We start from the raw sequence: 5,000 nt of genomic DNA on the forward strand, positions 1-5,000 counted from the left end.
GCTGTGGAAGGAAACCTTTTTAAAAAGAACTTGCATATTGAAAAAAAGATGTGTCTCAAGCTGCCGGGGCCCTGTCCATTGTCACGTTAATGGCAGGACGGGGCAGGACTGCTTTGACCAGGAGACCTGTTTTCTGGGACGCAGGTGTGAGATTCCAGGGGACCTGCTTTGTGCTGATTTCCCTGCCTCCCTCCCTCCCCCCCAGGACTTCCTTCTGAACACCTTTGTCGTTTGAGCGAGGGCCAAAAGCCTGCCTGTGAAAGGGAAGGATCAGCCGGTCAGCCCCCTGCTGGTCGCTGCTGCCAGTGCAGCAGGCGTGCGTGTGTCCTCGGCCTCGTGTCCAGGTCCCTCAGGGACTTGAGGCAGCTCTCCCCGGTGGTCTCGTGGTCAGGACCGGGCTTCGAATCCCAGTCGGGGGGGGATGACTTTCTGCTGCAGATTAATTGGCATGAAGGAAAGTCTCCCCTCCTGAGCGTAAAGCTCCACCCTCACCACCACCACCACCGCCTTTTCCTCCCCTTGACAAACGGACAGACAGACAGTCAGACAGTCAGTCCAGTTCGGGAGCGCAGCTTTCATTAAGCAATGGCGTTTGTGACAACTCATCGTCTGACAGGTTGATGATTTCCCCACACGCCTCCTGCCGAATAAAAGGCTCACCCTCCCGGACACTACCCCCAGAATCACCCCCCCCCCCCCCCGGGGTGAATATTAAGCCCGAGAACACCGACTGTAACCAACCGCAGTGAAAAGTTGAAGTGGCAACTCATTAACCAGATTTATTTTGGGCAACTCATTAACCAGATTTTTTGTTCATTTGGTTTATGAGTTGCCAAGTGTAAATCTGGTTAATGAGTTGCCACTTCAACTTTTCACTGCGGTTGGTTACAGTCGGTGTTCTCGGGCTTAATATTCGCCCTGGGGGGGGGGGGTGTATAGCGGGCGATGGCCGGTGTGGAGTGCGTTTTTTGGGGGTTGATTTTCACTTTGCCTCGCTGGTGGAATTTGTGGGAGGCAGGCAAGGGGATTGGTGTGGGCTGGTGGGCGGCAAGGGAGATGCTTGCTTCGGGGTGTTATCCTCACTTTGGTCCGCTGGTGAGAGTAGGCAGCGGCAGGCTGGCAGGCAGGCAAGTGTGATGTAGTGTGGGGTGCGGTGCAGTGCAGTGCAGTGCGGTGCTGCCCTGTCGTTTATGAAAGGTTGTAATGACACTGCTTTGCAGCTGACCATATCCACTGATTTGTGACGCCCGTATGGAGGCTGATATCTCAGGAGGGCCGAGGCCGATTTCCTCCGGGGACGGCTCGTCGCGTGCGGCAGGACGAGGCGCAGCGGACGGTACCGTGCGCTCGGAGGTGCGGCGCTGCCCGCCGGAGGTACAGCGAAAGGCTGCAAACCGCTTTCCGCCTGCTAACTCGGCGGCCGTCAGACCGACCGACTCCGCTTTACCACCGGAGCTAGAGTCGGGCAAGGGGCACCGAAGGGTACCGGAAGGATCGCGTTCGCACGACGGGAAGTCGACTAGCGGGCCGCCGAAAGCGAGCCGGGGGCCCCCGGTTTTTCTGTCCCACCTGGAGACTGATATCTCAGGAAGGCCGAGGCCGATTTCCTCCGGGGACGGCTCGTCGCGTGCGGCAGGACGAGGCGCAGCGGACGGTACCGAGCGCTCGGAGGTGCGGCGCTGCCCGCCGGAGGTACAGCGAAAGTCTGCGAACCGCTTTCCGCCTCCTCTCACCGCACGGCTCTCCTTTTCACCCACTGGCGGATTTTCACCCTCCGACTGCTCGCTACCGTCCGCTGCGCCTGGTCCGGGCCCTGTCCATTGTCATGTTAATGGCAGGGCGGGGCAGGACTGCTTTCACCAGGAACCCGGTTTTCTGGGTCAGAGGTTCCAGGGGACCTGTTTTGTGCGGACTTCCCTGTGTCCGTCCCTCCCTGCCTGCCTTCCCCCCAGGACTTCCTTCTGAACACCTTTGTCGTTTGAGCGAGGGCCAAAAGCCTGCCTGTGAAAGGGAAGGATCAGCCGGTCAGCCCCCTGTTGGTCGCTGCTGCCAGTGCAGCAGGCGTGCGTGTGTCCTCGGCCTCGTGTCCAGGTCCCTCAGGGACTTGAGGCAACTCTCCCCGGTGGTCTCGTGGTCAGGACCGGGCTTCGAATCCCGGTCGGGGGGGATGACATTCTGCTGCAGATTAATTGGCATGAAGGAAAGTCTCCCCTCCTGAGCGTAAAGCTCCACCCTCACCACCACCGCCGCCTTTTCCACCCCTTGACAAACAGACAGACAGACAGACAGACAGTCAGTCAGTCCAGTTCGGGAGCGCAGCTTTCATTTGGAAGCAGACCCTGCTTGTTTAAAGTCAACGACGCCAAGTTATTTTGCACTTTGAACTATATCGCTACGTGCGAGCGGCACTCAGCCTTGGAGAAGAAAAAAATACCACTGAGCTGAGAAAGTTCTTTTTAAAACGGTTTCCTTCCACAGCAGCTCTGAGTGTGAGAGAGAGAGAGAGAGAGAGAGAGAGAGATATCAGCTTTATTCTCAGTAATAATACACACACACACACACACACACACACACACACACACAGACACTGGGAAAGAGCTGATTTTCCTTTTGAATATCTCCCCACGGGGAGCTGCACCGTTCCCAGAAACACTGCAATACTGGGTCGATGCGTGGAGTGGACGGAGCAAGCCCCTATTCCATCTCCCAGTTCTAAAAATCAATTAAAAATAATAATAAATAATATGTGTGTGTGTGTGTGTGTGTGTGTCGGTGTCAGTATCAGTCAGTCAGTCAGTGTCTCTCTCTCTCTCTCTCTCTCTCACTCAGAGCTGCTGTGGAAGGAAACTTTTTTAAAAAGAACTTGCATATTGAAAGAAAGATGTGTCTCAAGCTGCCGGGCCCTGTCCATTGTCATGTCAATGGCAGGACTGCTTTCACCAGGAACCCGTTTTTCTGGGTCAGAGGTTCCAGGGGACCTGTTTTGTGCGGACTTCCCTGTGTCCGTCCCTCCCTGCCTGCCTTCCCCCCAGGACTTCCTTCTGAACAGCTTTGTCGTTTAAAATAATAATAAATAATATGTGTGTGTGTGTGTGTGTGTGTGTGTGTGTGTGTGTCGGTGTCAGTATCAGTCAGTGAGTCAGTGTCTCTCTCTCTCTCTCTCTCTCTCTCTCACTCAGAGCTGCTGTGGAAGGAAACTTTTTTAAAAAGAACTTGCATATTGAAAGAAAGATGTGTCTCAAGCTGCCGGGCCCTGTCCATTGTCATGTCAATGGCAGGACTGCTTTCACCAGGAACCCGGTTTTGTGGGTCAGAGGTTCCAGGGGACCTGTTTTGTGCGGACTTCCCTGTGTCCGTCCCTCCCTGCCTGCCTTCCCCCCAGGACTTCCTTCTGAACACCTTTGTCGTTTGAGCGAGGGCCAAAAGCCTGCCTGTGAAAGGGAAGGATCAGCCGGTCAGCCCCCTGTTGGTCGCTGCTGCCAGTGCAGCAGGCGTGCGTGTGTATTCGGCCTCGTGTCCAGGTCCCTCAGGGACTTGAGGCAACTCTCCCCGGTGGTCTCGTGGTCAGGACCGGGCTTCGAATCCCGGTCGGGGGGGGATGACTTTCTGCTGCAGATTAATTGGCACCTCTGAAAGAAAATCTCCCCTCCTGAGCGTAAAGCTCCACCCTCACCACCACCGCCGCCTTTTCCTCCCCTTGACAAACAGACAGACAGACAGTCAGTCAGTCAGTCCAGTTCGGGAGCGCAGCTTTCATTTGGAAGCAGACCCTGCTTGTTTCAAGTCAACGACGCCAAGTTATTTTGCACTTTGAATTATATCGCTCCGTGCGAGCGGCACTCAGCCTTGGAGAAGAAAAAAATACCACTGAGCTGAGAAAGGTCTTTTTAAAACGGTTTCCTTCCACAGCAGCTCTGAGTGTAAGAGAGAGAGAGAGAGAGAGAGATCAGCTTTATTCTCAGTAATAATACACACACACACACACACACACACACACACACAGAGACACTGGGAAAGAGCTGTTTTTCCTTTTGAATATCTCCCCACAGGGAGGTGCACCGTTCCCAGAGACACTGCAATACTGGGTCGATGCGTGGAGTGGACGGAGCAAGCCCCTAGTCCATCTCCCTGTTCCAAAAATCAATTTAATATATGGTCCCCAGATAGGGGACGTATCAGATATTAAACTGATAAGAACAGATACTACACTTGATCTTAGCCAAAAGGCCGAGAAGCGATACCGCGCTCGATGCGAATTGATCTCGGGTCCTGTTTGCCCTCCCTCTTTGTTCTCTGGCTGCCGGTGTTGAAAGCAGTCTCGAAGCACTGCCGTTCTCTCCCACTCTGGCCACATTTTTTGCCACCGTTTCTAATTGCAACAGTGGATGAGTTTAAAGAAGTTGCCGTTTTTTCCTTTCTTGCCAGGATTGCTTGACAGATTGGTAAATTTGCCAGTAGGCCACCATTGTCATGTTAATGGCAGGGCGGGGCAGGACTGCTTTCACCAGGAACCCGGTTTTCTGGGTCAGAGGTTCCAGGGGACCTGTTTTGTGCGGACTTCCCTGTGTCCGTCCCTCCCTGCCTGCCTTCCCCCCAGGACTTCCTTCTGAACACCTTTGTCGTTTCAGCGAGGGCCAAAAGCCTGCCTGTGAAAGGGAAGGATCAGCCGGTCAGCCCCCTGTTGGTCGCTGCTGCCAGTGCAGCAGGCGTGCGTGTGTATTCGGCCTCGTGTCCAGGTCCCTCAGGGACTTGAGGCAACTCTCCCCGGTGGTCTCGTGGTCAGGACCGGGCTTCGAATCCCGGTCGGGGGGGATGACTTTCTGCTGCAGATTAATTGGCACCTCTGAAAGAAAGTCTCCCCTCCTGAGCGTAAAGCTCCACCCTCACCACCACCGGCGCCTTTTCCACCCCTTGACAAACAGACAGACAGACAGACAGTCAGTCAGTCCAGTTCGGGAGCGCAGCTTTCATTTGGAAGCAGACCCTGCTTGTTTAAAGTC

The 5,000-nt window shown here is 54.8% G+C and overlaps 1 non-coding gene and 1 pseudogene across 1 annotated transcript; both read right to left on the bottom strand.

The window, feature by feature from the left end:
* Positions 1 to 2,627: 2,627 nt before the first annotated feature.
* Positions 2,628 to 2,744, bottom strand: LOC137329294 (U2 spliceosomal RNA; annotated as a pseudogene).
* Positions 2,745 to 4,048: 1,304 nt separating this feature from the next.
* Positions 4,049 to 4,239, bottom strand: LOC137330663 (U2 spliceosomal RNA). The gene has a single exon (XR_010965091.1). It is a non-coding gene; the product is annotated as a U2 spliceosomal RNA (small nuclear RNA).
* Positions 4,240 to 5,000: the final 761 nt, after the last annotated feature.

Source organism: Heptranchias perlo, chromosome 12, assembly GCF_035084215.1.
Source record: "Heptranchias perlo isolate sHepPer1 chromosome 12, sHepPer1.hap1, whole genome shotgun sequence".
Taxonomy (NCBI): Eukaryota; Metazoa; Chordata; class Chondrichthyes; order Hexanchiformes; family Hexanchidae; genus Heptranchias; species Heptranchias perlo.